The 12,434-nt window shown below is 41.3% G+C and overlaps 16 non-coding genes across 16 annotated transcripts; 11 read left to right on the forward strand and 5 right to left on the reverse strand.

Moving 5' to 3' along the window:
* Positions 1-33: 33 nt before the first annotated feature.
* Positions 34-105, forward strand: TRNAT-UGU (transfer RNA threonine (anticodon UGU)). Its single transcript has one exon. It is a non-coding gene; the product is annotated as a tRNA-Thr (tRNA).
* A 1,184-nt stretch (positions 106-1,289) lies between these two features.
* Positions 1,290-1,384, reverse strand: TRNAI-UAU (transfer RNA isoleucine (anticodon UAU)). The gene is made up of 2 exons: positions 1,347-1,384; positions 1,290-1,325 (listed from the first exon to the last, which is right to left on the reverse strand). It is a non-coding gene; the product is annotated as a tRNA-Ile (tRNA).
* Positions 1,385-1,673: 289 nt separating this feature from the next.
* TRNAS-GCU (transfer RNA serine (anticodon GCU)) lies at positions 1,674-1,755 on the forward strand. The gene has a single exon. It is a non-coding gene; the product is annotated as a tRNA-Ser (tRNA).
* A 590-nt stretch (positions 1,756-2,345) lies between these two features.
* Positions 2,346-2,417, forward strand: TRNAT-UGU (transfer RNA threonine (anticodon UGU)). Its single transcript has one exon. It is a non-coding gene; the product is annotated as a tRNA-Thr (tRNA).
* Positions 2,418-3,587: 1,170 nt separating this feature from the next.
* On the reverse strand, positions 3,588-3,682 carry TRNAI-UAU (transfer RNA isoleucine (anticodon UAU)). Its single transcript has 2 exons — positions 3,645-3,682; positions 3,588-3,623 (listed from the first exon to the last, which is right to left on the reverse strand). It is a non-coding gene; the product is annotated as a tRNA-Ile (tRNA).
* Positions 3,683-3,971: 289 nt separating this feature from the next.
* On the forward strand, positions 3,972-4,053 carry TRNAS-GCU (transfer RNA serine (anticodon GCU)). Its single transcript has one exon. It is a non-coding gene; the product is annotated as a tRNA-Ser (tRNA).
* Positions 4,054-4,643: 590 nt separating this feature from the next.
* Positions 4,644-4,715, forward strand: TRNAT-UGU (transfer RNA threonine (anticodon UGU)). The gene has a single exon. It is a non-coding gene; the product is annotated as a tRNA-Thr (tRNA).
* Positions 4,716-5,885: 1,170 nt separating this feature from the next.
* TRNAI-UAU (transfer RNA isoleucine (anticodon UAU)) lies at positions 5,886-5,980 on the reverse strand. Its single transcript has 2 exons — positions 5,943-5,980; positions 5,886-5,921 (listed from the first exon to the last, which is right to left on the reverse strand). It is a non-coding gene; the product is annotated as a tRNA-Ile (tRNA).
* A 289-nt stretch (positions 5,981-6,269) lies between these two features.
* TRNAS-GCU (transfer RNA serine (anticodon GCU)) lies at positions 6,270-6,351 on the forward strand. The gene has a single exon. It is a non-coding gene; the product is annotated as a tRNA-Ser (tRNA).
* Positions 6,352-6,941: 590 nt separating this feature from the next.
* On the forward strand, positions 6,942-7,013 carry TRNAT-UGU (transfer RNA threonine (anticodon UGU)). Its single transcript has one exon. It is a non-coding gene; the product is annotated as a tRNA-Thr (tRNA).
* Positions 7,014-8,183: 1,170 nt separating this feature from the next.
* On the reverse strand, positions 8,184-8,278 carry TRNAI-UAU (transfer RNA isoleucine (anticodon UAU)). Its single transcript has 2 exons — positions 8,241-8,278; positions 8,184-8,219 (listed from the first exon to the last, which is right to left on the reverse strand). It is a non-coding gene; the product is annotated as a tRNA-Ile (tRNA).
* A 289-nt stretch (positions 8,279-8,567) lies between these two features.
* TRNAS-GCU (transfer RNA serine (anticodon GCU)) lies at positions 8,568-8,649 on the forward strand. Its single transcript has one exon. It is a non-coding gene; the product is annotated as a tRNA-Ser (tRNA).
* Positions 8,650-9,239: 590 nt separating this feature from the next.
* TRNAT-UGU (transfer RNA threonine (anticodon UGU)) lies at positions 9,240-9,311 on the forward strand. The gene has a single exon. It is a non-coding gene; the product is annotated as a tRNA-Thr (tRNA).
* A 1,184-nt stretch (positions 9,312-10,495) lies between these two features.
* Positions 10,496-10,590, reverse strand: TRNAI-UAU (transfer RNA isoleucine (anticodon UAU)). Its single transcript has 2 exons — positions 10,553-10,590; positions 10,496-10,531 (listed from the first exon to the last, which is right to left on the reverse strand). It is a non-coding gene; the product is annotated as a tRNA-Ile (tRNA).
* A 289-nt stretch (positions 10,591-10,879) lies between these two features.
* Positions 10,880-10,961, forward strand: TRNAS-GCU (transfer RNA serine (anticodon GCU)). The gene has a single exon. It is a non-coding gene; the product is annotated as a tRNA-Ser (tRNA).
* A 590-nt stretch (positions 10,962-11,551) lies between these two features.
* TRNAT-UGU (transfer RNA threonine (anticodon UGU)) lies at positions 11,552-11,623 on the forward strand. Its single transcript has one exon. It is a non-coding gene; the product is annotated as a tRNA-Thr (tRNA).
* Positions 11,624-12,434: the final 811 nt, after the last annotated feature.

Raw genomic sequence — 12,434 nt, forward strand, 5'->3', positions numbered from 1 at the left:
TACATGTTGCGATTTACAAACTGCAGGCAGGCCGGCCTTGTATCTCAGTGGCAGAGCACTGGTCTTGTAAACCAGGGGTCATGAGTTCAAGCCTCATCAGGGCCTTTTTATATGTGTGTTTCTGTATGTTGTTTTCGAGTCATTCTTTCTAGGACTCACACCTTGTTTTAAGTTTGCTTATTGACAAGCTTCCCTTTCCTGCTTTCATCTTATCAAGAAGTCTTCATGAAAACCATTGAACCATAAACTATTGCCTCACCCCTTCCGATCGCCTGACGAACGCCTGACAAACGCCATTCTCACCCCGCCGGGCAAGCCCTGCCGGGCAAGCCCTGCCGGGCAAAGCCAAATAAGCCATGCATATTTAAAGTTCCTTTGAAAGGCAGGGCGAGGACTAGGACGTCTGTTCCGACTGAGTCTGCATCCACAGAAAGGATGAAATAAGGCTCTAGAAATTTCACCAAGGAGATATGAACTTCATCCCCCTTAAAATACTTTTTCTCCCAGATACCCCGGCTCTTAGTCAAATGAGGTTAATCTTCAAAACCCCACCCCCACTAACCATAAATATTCACCTCTCCTGCTGTCCATTCAATTGATACAAGGTATCTTGTACATGGAGAGAATGTGAGAAAAAGCAGAATTGCTTCATAGATTTGGTGACCTTGGATGGGTGGGCTGGATAAAGAAGTGAACTTGGTTTCCGGAAAGGGAGTATCATGATGGGAATGAGGAAAAGAGAACATGGACCACATTCACAGGTTAGAGAAATAAATGTAATAGGTTCAATGGTTTTGAAAAGCTAACTTTGAGCAGGAATTGTTTTTTAAAATTGCAAAGAATTAAAAAAGTCAATGTGGGATTGGAGGCACAATCTGAGCAGAAAGCACCATAAGCTGCTATGGTGCAACTCTTATGTTGACTAGAAACTTTAATATGATGATGCTCTTCTTTTGATATTTCTTTGAGTTAAATTTTATTGTATGTAGCTGACACAGTACTGTTTGCAGCTCCTCAGTTTATGGTTATCCCGTGACAACAATGTATTCATCATATTTATTATTCTACAAAAGAATTTTTAAATGCACTGATGTGGTGTTTGCATGCTATGCAAGATGGCACATCATGGAAACTTTATAAGGAGCATCGCATATGATATGTGATATTTGGCACCTGGAGGAGTCGGACACGCAGATCCTGAAAAGAAGTAAAGACTCTTTAGCAAAAGCCGTCTTTATTCTGAGTCTAATCTTTACTTTTAGGGAAATGATTTATGAAAACCAATCAGCTGCTCCAGGTGAGGCTCGAACTCACAACCTCGGCATGGCTCAGTGCAAGTACTGCTCTATAAGTACCGCGCGCTAACCGATTGCGCCACTGGAGCTCACTGTTTTCATTTCTCCCCATTTGAGCCATCTAGTGCAAACCAAGTAGATACTGCACTGCTCCATTATTCACTGAACAAGATCGACTCACATGCTAGCATGTTATCATGACTATTAAAAATACAGTCCAAATGGAATAGATTTGATAATTCTGCTATATCATGTGCTCTGTCTATTGAACACCCCATACATTTGCCGTCCTGACACAGTCTAGGATAAACTTATGCTTATTTTTAATTAGCACATAGTTAGAATTTCCCCAAAAATGAAATATAGGCCCCTAAGGCAGACAAGGTGGCGGAGTGTTTAAGGCGATGGACTGCTAATCCATTGTGCTCTGCATGCGTGGGTTCGAATCCCACCTTCGTCAGAAAGCCATCAGACACTCTTTTGAAGGTGAGCATGTCTCGAAGTACAATTACACTCTCTTTCAAGACACTGCCATAATCCACTAGAAGGGCCCAACTGACTAGTCCATTATGGCATTTTATGTCAAATAAAGGGAAGTATTTTGTGCTTAATTGAAATTAGATCTTTCATGAAGTGTCCAGAGGTTTGCCTATTCCTCACTCCTGGCCTTCCAACCAGTTTGGATAGATAGACTGACAAGAAAGCATTTCTTACTCCTAAAGTTTCAACCGTCTCAAGTGTATGAGTGTTTACATTTGTCTGCCCCACAGAGACAGATCACTTCTAATAAGTGAGTTCTCTATCTGTCACTGATTGCGGACATACTCTCTAGAGCTTTCAGTATGGTCATAAATGTGAATACTCTTATGTTCTCAAATCAAAATGGAGTTGTTCCTACTTTCAAGAAAAGTGTCTTAAGCATGCTCTTCGATTTGTGCACGCATGTAGTCATTCAAATGCAACTGCATTTCCATACAGAGTCTCAAAATCATAGATATCGTCATACCGCAGTAAGAATACATGTTGCGATTTACAAACTGCAGGCAGGCCGGCCTTGTATCTCAGTGGCAGAGCACTGGTCTTGTAAACCAGGGGTCATGAGTTCAAGCCTCATCAGGGCCTTTTTATATGTGTGTTTCTGTATGTTGTTTTCGAGTCATTCTTTCTAGGACTCACACCTTGTTTTAAGTTTGCTTATTGACAAGCTTCCCTTTCCTGCTTTCATCTTATCAAGAAGTCTTCATGAAAACCATTGAACCATAAACTATTGCCTCACCCCTTCCGATCGCCTGACGAACGCCTGACAAACGCCATTCTCACCCCGCCGGGCAAGCCCTGCCGGGCAAAGCCAAATAAGCCATGCATATTTAAAGTTCCTTTGAAAGGCAGAGCGAGGACTAGGACGTCTGTTCCGACTGAGTCTGCATCCACAGAAAGGATGAAATAAGGCTCTAGAAATTTCACCAAGGAGATATGAACTTCATCCCCCTTAAAATACTTTTTCTCCCAGATACCCCGGCTCTTAGTCAAATGAGGTTAATCTTCAAAACCCCACCCCCACTAACCATAAATATTCACCTCTCCTGCTGTCCATTCAATTGATACAAGGTATCTTGTACATGGAGAGAATGTGAGAAAAAGCAGAATTGCTTCATAGATTTGGTGACCTTGGATGGGTGGGCTGGATAAAGAAGTGAACTTGGTTTCCGGAAAGGGAGTATCATGATGGGAATGAGGAAAAGAGAACATGGACCACATTCACAGGTTAGAGAAATAAATGTAATAGGTTCAATGGTTTTGAAAAGCTAACTTTGAGCAGGAATTGTTTTTTAAAATTGCAAAGAATTAAAAAAGTCAATGTGGGATTGGAGGCACAATCTGAGCAGAAAGCACCATAAGCTGCTATGGTGCAACTCTTATGTTGACTAGAAACTTTAATATGATGATGCTCTTCTTTTGATATTTCTTTGAGTTAAATTGTATTGTATGTAGCTGACACAGCACTGTTTGCAGCTCCTCAGTTTATGGTTATCCCGTGACAACAATGTATTCATCATATTTATTATTCTACAAAAGAATTTTTAAATGCACTGATGTGGTGTTTGCATGCTATGCAAGATGGCACATCATGGAAACTTTATAAGGAGCATCGCATATGATATGTGATATTTGGCACCTGGAGGAGTCGGACACGCAGATCCTGAAAAGAAGTAAAGACTCTTTAGCAAAAGCCGTCTTTATTCTGAGTCTAATCTTTACTTTTAGTGAAATGATTTATGAAAACCAATCAGCTGCTCCAGATGAGGCTCGAACTCACAACCTCGGCATGGCTCAGTGCAAGTACTGCTGTATAAGTACCGCGCGCTAACCGATTGCGCCACTGGAGCTCACTGTTTTCATTTCTCCCCATTTGAGCCATCTAGTGCAAACCAAGTAGATACTGCACTGCTCCATTATTCACTGAACAAGATCGACTCACATGCTAGCACGTTATCATGACTATTAAAAATACAGTCCAAATGGAATAGATTTGATAATTCTGCTATATCATGTGCTCTGTCTATTGAACACCCCATACATTTGCCGTCCTGACACAGTCTAGGATAAACTTATGCTTATTTTTAATTAGCACATAGTTAGAATTTCCCCAAAAATGAAATATAGGCCCCTAAGGCAGACGAGGTGGCCGAGTGGTTAAGGCGATGGACTGCTAATCCATTGTGCTCTGCACGCGTGGGTTCGAATCCCACCTTCGTCGGAAAGCCATCAGACACTCTTTTGAAGGTGAGCATGTCTCGAAGTACAATTACACTCTCTTTCAAGACACTTCCATAATCCACTAGAAGGGCCCAACTGACTAGTCCATTATGGCATTTTATGTCAAATAAAGGGAAGTATTTTGTGCTTAATTGAAATTAGATCTTTCATGAAGTGTCCAGAGGATTGCCTATTCCTCACTCCTGGCCTTCCAACCAGTTTGGATAGATAGACTGATAAGAAAGCATTTCTTACTCCTAAAGTTTCAGCCGTCTCAAGTGTATGAGTGTTTACATTTGTCTGCCCCACAGAGACAGATCACTTCTAATAAGTGAGTTCTCTATCTGTCACTGATTGCGGACATACTCTCTAGAGCTTTCAGTATGGTCATAAATGTGAATACTCTTATGTTCTCAAATCAAAATGGAGTTTTTCCTACTTTCAAGAAAAGTGTCTTAAGCATGCTCTTCGATTTGTGCACGCATGTAGTCATTCAAATGCAACTGCATTTCCATACAGAGTCTCAAAATCATAGATATCGTCATACCGCAGTAAGAATACATGTTGCGATTTACAAACTGCAGGCAGGCCGGCCTTGTAGCTCAGTGGCAGAGCACTGGTCTTGTAAACCAGGGGTCATGAGTTCAAGCCTCATCAGGGCCTTTTTATATGTGTGTTTCTGTATGTTGTTTTCGAGTCATTCTTTCTAGGACTCACACCTTGTCTTAAGTTTGCTTATTGACAAGCTTCCCTTTCCTGCTTTCATCTTATCAAGAAGACTTCATGAAAACCATTGAACCATAAACTATTGCCTCACCCCTTCCGATCGCCTGACGAACGCCTGACAAACGCCATTCTCACCCCGCCGGGCAAGCCCTGCCGGGCAAAGCCAAATAAGCCATGCATATTTAAAGTTCCTTTGAAAGGCAGGGCGAGGACTAGGACGTCTGTTCCGACTGAGTCTGCATCCTCAGAAAGGATGAAATAAGGCTCTAGAAATTTCACCAAGGAGATATGAACTTCATCCCCCTTAAAATACTTTTTCTCCCAGATACCCCGGCTCTTAGTCAAATGAGGTTAATCTTCAAAACCCCACCCCCACTAACCATAAATATTCACCTCTCCTGCTGTCCATTCAATTGATACAAGGTATCTTGTACATGGAGAGAATGTGAGAAAAAGCAGAATTGCTTCATAGATTTGGTGACCTTGGATGGGTGGGCTGGATAAAGAAGTGAACTTGGTTTCCGGAAAGGGAGTATCATGATGGGAATGAGGAAAAGAGAACATGGACCACATTCACAGGTTAGAGAAATAAATGTAATAGGTTCAAAGGTTTTGAAAAGCTAACTTTGAGCAGGAATTGTTTTTTAAAATTGCAAAGAATTAAAAAAGTCAATGTGGGATTGGAGGCACAATCTGAGCAGAAAGCACCATAAGCTGCTATGGTGCAACTCTTATGTTGACTAGAAACTTTAATATGATGATACTCTTCTTTTGATATTTCTTTGAGTTAAATTGTATTGTATGTAGCTGACACAGCACTGTTTGCAGCTCCTCAGTTTATGGTTATCCCGTGACAACAATGTATTCATCATATTTATTATTCTACAAAAGAATTTTTAAATGCACTGATGTGGTGTTTGCATGCTATGCAAGATGGCACATCATGGAAACTTTATAAGGAGCATCGCATATGATATGTGATATTTGGCACCTGGAGGAGTCGGACACGCAGATCCTGAAAAGAAGTAAAGACTCTTTAGCAAAAGCCGTCTTTATTCTGAGTCTAATCTTTACTTTTAGTGAAATGATTTATGAAAACCAATCAGCTGCTCCTGGTGAGGCTCGAACTCACAACCTCGGCATGGCTCAGTGCAAGTACTGCTGTATAAGTACCGCGCGCTAACCGATTGCGCCACTGGAGCTCACTGTTTTCATTTCTCCCCATTTGAGCCATCTAGTGCAAACCAAGTAGATACTGCACTGCTCCATTATTCACTGAACAAGATCGACTCACATGCTAGCACGTTATCATGACTATTAAAAATACAGTCCAAATGGAATAGATTTGATAATTCTGCTATATCATGTGCTCTGTCTATTGAACACCCCATACATTTGCCGTTCTGACACAGTCTAGGATAAACTTATGCTTATTTTTAATTAGCACATAGTTAGAATTTCGCCAAAAATGAAATATAGGCCCCTAAGGCAGACGAGGTGGCCGAGTGGTTAAGGCGATGGACTGCTAATCCATAGTGCTCTGCACGCGTGGGTTCGAATCCCACCTTCGTCGGAAAGCCATCAGACACTCTTTTGAAGGTGAGCATGTCTCGAAGTACAATTACACTCTCTTTCAAGACACTGCCATAATCCACTAGAAGGGCCCAACTGACTAGTCCATTATGGCATTTTATGTCAAATAAAGGGAAGTATTTTGTGCTTAATTGAAATTAGATCTTTCATGAAGTGTCCAGAGGATTGCCTATTACTCACTCCTGGCCTTCCAACCAGTTTGGATAGATAGACTGATAAGAAAGCATTTCTTACTCCTAAAGTTTCAGCCGTCTCAAGTGTATGAGTGTTTACATTTGTCTGCCCCACAGAGACAGATCACTTCTAATAAGTGAGTTCTCTATCTGTCACTGATTGCGGACATACTCTCTAGAGCTTTCAGTATGGTCATAAATGTGAATACTCTTATGTTCTCAAATCAAAATGGAGTTTTTCCTACTTTCAAGAAAAGTGTCTTAAGCATGCTCTTCGATTTGTGCACGCATGTAGTCATTCAAATGCAACTGCATTTCCATACAGAGTCTCAAAATCATAGATATCGTCATACCGCAGTAAGAATACATGTTGCGATTTACAAACTGCAGGCAGGCCGGCCTTGTAGCTCAGTGGCAGAGCACTGGTCTTGTAAACCAGAGGTCATGAGTTCAAGCCTCATCAGGGCCTTTTTATATGTGTGTTTCTGTATGTTGTTTTCGAGTCATTCTTTCTAGGACTCACACCTTGTCTTAAGTTTGCTTATTGACAAGCTTCCGTTTCCTGCTTTCATCTTATCAAGAAGACTTCATGAAAACCATTGAACCATAAACTATTGCCTCACCCCTTCCGATCGCCTGACGAACGCCTGACAAACGCCATTCTCACCCCGCCGGGCAAGCCCTGCCGGGCAAAGCCAAATAAGCCATGCATATTTAAAGTTCCTTTGAAAGGCAGGGCGAGGACTAGGACGTCTGTTCCGACTGAGTCTGCATCCACAGAAAGGATGAAATATGGCTCTAGAAATTTCACCAAGGAGATATGAACTTCATCCCCCTTAAAATACTTTTTCTCCCAGATACCCCGGCTCTTAGTCAAATGAGGTTAATCTTCAAAACCCCACCCCCACTAACCATAAATATTCACCTCTCCTGCTGTCCATTCAATTGATACAAGGTATCTTGTACATGGAGAGAATGTGAGAAAAAGCAGAATTGCTTCATAGATTTGGTGACCTTGGATGGGTGGGCTGGATAAAGAAGTGAACTTGGTTTCCGGAAAGGGAGTATCATGATGGGAATGAGGAAAAGAGAACATGGACCACATTCACAGGTTAGAGAAATAAATGTAATAGGTTCAATGGTTTTGAAAAGCTAACTTTGAGCAGGAATTGTTTTTTAAAATTGCAAAGAATTAAAAAAGTCAATGTGGGATTGGAGGCACAATCTGAGCAGAAAGCACCATAAGCTGCTATGGTGCAACTCTTATGTTGACTAGAAACTTTAATATGATGATGCTCTTCTTTTGATATTTCTTTGAGTTAAATTGTATTGTATGTAGCTGACACAGCACTGTTTGCAGCTCCTCAGTTTATGGTTATCCCGTGACAACAATGTATTCATCATATTTATTATTCTACACAAGAATTTTTAAATGCACTGATGTGGTGTTTGCATGCTATGCAAGATGGCACATCATGGAAACTTTATAAGTAGCATCGCATATGATATGTGATATTTGGCACCTGGAGGAGTCGGACACGCAGATCCTGAAAAGAAGTAAAGACTCTTTAGCAAAAGCCGTCTTTATTCTGAGTCTAATCTTTACTTTTAGTGAAATGATTTATGAAAACCAATCAGCTGCTCCAGGTGAGGCTCGAACTCACAACCTCGGCATGGCTCAGTGCAAGTACTGCTGTATAAGTACCGCGCGCTAACCGATTGCGCCACTGGAGCTCACTGTTTTCATTTCTCCCCATTTGAGCCATCTAGTGCAAACCAAGTAGATACTGCACTGCTCCATTATTCACTGAACAAGATCGACTCACATGCTAGCACGTTATCATGACTATTAAAAATACAGTCCAAATGGAATAGATTTGATAATTCTGCTATATCATGTGCTCTGTCTATTGAACACCCCATACATTTGCCGTTCTGACACAGTCTAGGATAAACTTATGCTTATTTTTAATTAGCACATAGTTAGAATTTCCCCAAAAATGAAATATAGGCCCCTAAGGCAGACGAGGTGGCCGAGTGGTTAAGGCGATGGACTGCTAATCCATTGTGCTCTGCACGCGTGGGTTCGAATCCCACCTTCGTCGGAAAGCCATCAGACACTCTTTTGAAGGTGAGCATGTCTCGAAGTACAATTACACTCTCTTTCAAGACACTGCCATAATCCACTAGAAGGGCCCAACTGACTAGTCCATTATGGCATTTTATGTCAAATAAAGGGAAGTATTTTGTGCTTAATTGAAATTAGATCTTTCATGAAGTGTCCAGAGGATTGCCTATTACTCACTCCTGGCCTTCCAACCAGTTTGGATAGATAGACTGATAAGAAAGCATTTCTTACTCCTAAAGTTTCAGCCGTCTCAAGTGTATGAGTGTTTACATTTGTCTGCCCCACAGAGACAGATCACTTCTAATAAGTGAGTTCTCTATCTGTCACTGATTGCGGACATACTCTCTAGAGCTTTCAGTATGGTCATAAATGTGAATACTCTTATGTTCTCAAATCAAAATGGAGTTTTTCCTACTTTCAAGAAAAGTGTCTTAAGCATGCTCTTCGATTTGTGCACGCATGTAGTCATTCAAATGCAACTGCATTTCCATACAGAGTCTCAAAATCATAGATATCGTCATACCGCAGTAAGAATACATGTTGCGATTTACAAACTGCAGGCAGGCCGGCCTTGTAGCTCAGTGGCAGAGCACTGGTCTTGTAAACCAGGGGTCATGAGTTCAAGCCTCATCAGGGCCTTTTTATATGTGTGTTTCTGTATGTTGTTTTCGAGTCATTCTTTCTAGGACTCACACCTTGTCTTAAGTTTGCTTATTGACAAGCTTCCCTTTCCTGCTTTCATCTTATCAAGAAGACTTCATGAAAACCATTGAACCATAAACTATTGCCTCACCCCTTCCGATCGCCTGACGAACGCCTGACAAACGCCATTCTCACCCCGCCGGGCAAGCCCCGCCGGGCAAGCCCCGCCGGGCAAAGCCAAATAAGCCATGCATATTTAAAGTTCCTTTGAAAGGCAGGGCGAGGACTAGGACGTCTGTTCCGACTGAGTCTGCATCCACAGAAAGGATGAAATAAGGCTCTAGAAATTTCACCAAGGAGATATGAACTTCATCCCCCTTAAAATACTTTTTCTCCCAGATACCCCGGCTCTTAGTCAAATGAGGTTAATCTTCAAAACCCCACCCCCACTAACCATAAATATTCACCTCTCCTGCTGTCCATTCAATTGATACAAGGTATCTTGTACATGGAGAGAATGTGAGAAAAAGCAGAATTGCTTCATAGATTTGGTGACCTTGGATGGGTGGGCTGGATAAAGAAGTGAACTTGGTTTCCGGAAAGGGAGTATCATGATGGGAATGAGGAAAAGAGAACATGGACCACATTCACAGGTTAGAGAAATAAATGTAATAGGTTCAATGGTTTTGAAAAGCTAACTTTGAGCAGGAATTGTTTTTTAAAATTGCAAAGAATTAAAAAAGTCAATGTGGGATTGGAGGCACAATCTGAGCAGAAAGCACCATAAGCTGCTATGGTGCAACTCTTATGTTGACTAGAAACTTTAATATGATGATGCTCTTCTTTTGATATTTCTTTGAGTTAAATTGTATTGTATGTAGCTGACACAGCACTGTTTGCAGCTCCTCAGTTTATGGTTATCCCGTGACAACAATGTATTCATCATATTTATTATTCTACAAAAGAATTTTTAAATGCACTGATGTGGTGTTTGCATGCTATGCAAGATGGCACATCATGGAAACTTTATAAGGAGCATCGCATATGATATGTGATATTTGGCACCTGGAGGAGTCGGACACGCAGATCCTGAAAAGAAGTAAAGACTCTTTAGCAAAAGCCGTCTTTATTCTGAGTCTAATCTTTACTTTTAGTGAAATGATTTATGAAAACCAATCAGCTGCTCCAGGTGAGGCTCGAACTCACAACCTCGGCATGGCTCAGTGCAAGTACTGCTGTATAAGTACCGCGCGCTAACCGATTGCGCCACTGGAGCTCACTGTTTTCATTTCTCCCCATTTGAGCCATCTAGTGCAAACCAAGTAGATACTGCACTGCTCCATTATTCACTGAACAAGATCGACTCACATGCTAGCATGTTATCATGACTATTAAAAATACAGTCCAAATGGAATAGATTTGATAATTCTGCTATATCATGTGCTCTGTCTATTGAACACCCCATACATTTGCCGTTCTGACACAGTCTAGGATAAACTTATGCTTATTTTTAATTAGCACATAGTTAGAATTTCCCCAAAAATGAAATATAAGCCCCTAAGGCAGACGAGGTGGCCGAGTGGTTAAGGCGATGGACTGCTAATCCATTGTGCTCTGCACGCGTGGGTTCGAATCCCACCTTCGTCGGAAAGCCATCAGACACTCTTTTGAAGGTGAGCATGTCTCGAAGTACAATTACACTCTCTTTCAAGACACTGACATAATCCACTAGAAAGGCCCAACTGACTAGTCCATTATGGCATTTTATGTCAAATAAAGGGAAGTATTTTGTGCTTAATTGAAATTAGATCTTTCATGAAGTGTCCAGAGGATTGCCTATTCCTCACTCCTGGCCTTCCAACCAGTTTGGATAGATAGACTGATAAGAAAGCATTTCTTACTCCTAAAGTTTCAGCCGTCTCAAGTGTATGAGTGTTTACATTTGTCTGCCCCACAGAGACAGATCACTTCTAATAAGTGAGTTCTCTATCTGTCACTGATTGCGGACATACTCTCTAGAGCTTTCAGTATGGTCATAAATGTGAATACTCTTATGTTCTCAAATCAAAATGGAGTTTTTCCTACTTTCAAGAAAAGTGTCTTAAGCATGCTCTTCGATTTGTGCACGCATGTAGTCATTCAAATGCAACTGCATTTCCATACAGAGTCTCAAAATCATAGATATTGTCATACCGCAGTAAGAATACATGTTGCGATTTACAAACTGCAGGCAGGCCGGCCTTGTAGCTCAGTGGCAGAGCACTGGTCTTGTAAACCAGGGGTCATGAGTTCAATCCTCATCAGGGCCTTTTTATATGTGTGTTTCTGTATGTTGTTTTCGAGTCATTCTTTCTAGGACTCACACCTTGTCTTAAGTTTGCTTATTGACAAGCTTCCCTTTCCTGCTTTCATCTTATCAAGAAGACTTCATGAAAACCATTGAACCATAAACTATTGCCTCACCCCTTCCGATCGCCTGACAAACGCCATTCTCACCCCGCCGGGCAAGCCCTGCCGGGCAAAGCCAAATAAGCCATGCATATTTAAAGTTCCTTTGAAAGGCAGGGCGAGGACTAGGACGTCTGTTCCGACTGAGTCTGCATCCACAGAAAGGATGAAATAAGGCTCTAGAAATTTCACCAAGGAGATATGAACTTCATCCCCCTTAAAATACTTTTTCTCCCAGATACCCCGGCTCTTAGTCAAATGAGGTTAATCTTCAAAACCCCACCCCCACTAACCATAAATATTCACCTCTCCTGCTGTCCATTCAATTGATACAAGGTATCTTGTACATGGAGAGAATGTGAGAAAAAGCAGAATTGCTTCATAGATTTGGTGACCTTGGATGGGTGGGCTGGATAAAGAAGTGAACTTGGTTTCCGGAAAGGGAGTATCATGATGGGAATGAGGAAAAGAGAACATGGACCACATTCACAGGTTAGAGAAATAAATGTAATAGGTTCAATGGTTTTGAAAAGCTAACTTTGAGCAGGAATTGTTTTTTAAAATTGCAAAGAATTAAAAAAGTCAATGTGGGATTGGAGGCACAATCTGAGCAGAAAGCACCATAAGCTGCTATGGTGCAACTCTTATGTTGACTAGAAACTTTAATATGAT

This window comes from Lissotriton vulgaris, chromosome 5, assembly GCF_964263255.1.
Source record: "Lissotriton vulgaris chromosome 5, aLisVul1.2, whole genome shotgun sequence".
Lineage (NCBI taxonomy): Eukaryota > Metazoa > Chordata > Amphibia > Caudata > Salamandridae > Lissotriton > Lissotriton vulgaris.